This window comes from Mus pahari, unplaced genomic scaffold (assembly GCF_900095145.1).
Source record: "Mus pahari unplaced genomic scaffold, PAHARI_EIJ_v1.1 scaffold_13011_1, whole genome shotgun sequence".
Classification (NCBI taxonomy): domain Eukaryota; kingdom Metazoa; phylum Chordata; class Mammalia; order Rodentia; family Muridae; genus Mus; species Mus pahari.
The window spans coordinates 4,711-6,124 of NW_018393576.1; positions in this window are offsets into that span (position 1 = coordinate 4,711).

Here is a 1,414-nt window from a genome sequence, read left to right on the forward strand (position 1 = left end):
ATAGGCAGATAGATGCGTAGACAGATAAAGGAAGCAAGACTTGCTACACTTGAATGTAACTTTGGGGACAGCAGAATTTAGGCCAAACACTAATATCAAAGGCAAGCTATGGCAAATAATAACTGTAGGGAAAATGCATCAAGAANATATAACAATAACAAATATATTCAAGTATATTTATATATCTAAAGTCAGAAATAGACTACACCAAAATAAAAGTAGTGGAAATCTTTATCTCCACTTTCAGAAATGGACAAATCATTCAGACTGAAAATCAAAGGGAAATATTGAACTTGAAGTTTATAGTAGATCAAATGAACCTGAGAGATATATACAAAACACTCTTCCCAAGATACGGAATACATATTCTTCTCATTTTAAAAGGCTATCATTGCCTCTCTCGTGAAATCAGAGAAGTATATCACAGACTAGTATCTCAAATGAACATATGTGCAGTAATCCTCAAAAAACACTGTGTAACATCTGATTAAATTAAATAAATAATGTCATTTGCAATACAAAGATGGGCTACCATATTTATATTACTGAGTTTGAATTAGAATAATAAAAGATAAAGTTTTTTTTTAAATATCATACTCCTCTTAACAGACACAGAATAACATTAGAAAAATTCAACATATTTGGCTGATCAAAACTTCAGTATATTCAGTAGAGAAGATATGTACCACAGAACATGAAACACCATACATAGAAAATTCATACTGCAAATAAAGAAGATTGTAACTTGTACAACTAATGAAGCCAGAGAGTCAGGATGGTTGCCTATAGAATTTACTAGATTTATCGTTTTTCTAACAATGCATGGAAATCATTCCATGAGATTCAAACATCTTCATACAAGATCGGAAACTAATAAAACAGGCAAAACAGGACAAAAGCATGTCAGGATACAAGGATGTATTAAATCTGTCTAAAAAGAATTCTAGTTAGAAGAGAAGGAGGAAGAGAAGGAGAAGGAGGAGGATCAGGAAAAGGATGAGGAGAAGGAGGACAAGGAAGAGGACAAGGAGGAGGATGACGAGGAGGAAGAGGATGAGGACAAGGAGAAGGAGGAAGAGGAGGAGGAGGAAAAGGAAGAGGAGAAGGAGGAGGAGGAGGAGGAGGACAAGGAGGAGGAAGGAGAAAAGCACTTCAGGAGATACATTGATAGTGGGAAACTCTCACCAATGGATTAGTCATCCAGACAGAAACTCAAAAACTACTGGAGCTAAGAGATGTTATAAACAAATTGGACATTGCAACAGTAAGGTAGCAGAAGACAATCAGAGAGTACAAAATAGAAAATAAAAATTCAAAATATTAATATTTGCAAATGAAAATATAGTATATATAACAACCACCAAATTCTACCAGGGAACTCCTATGGCTCATAAACACTTTCAGGGATGTCCCT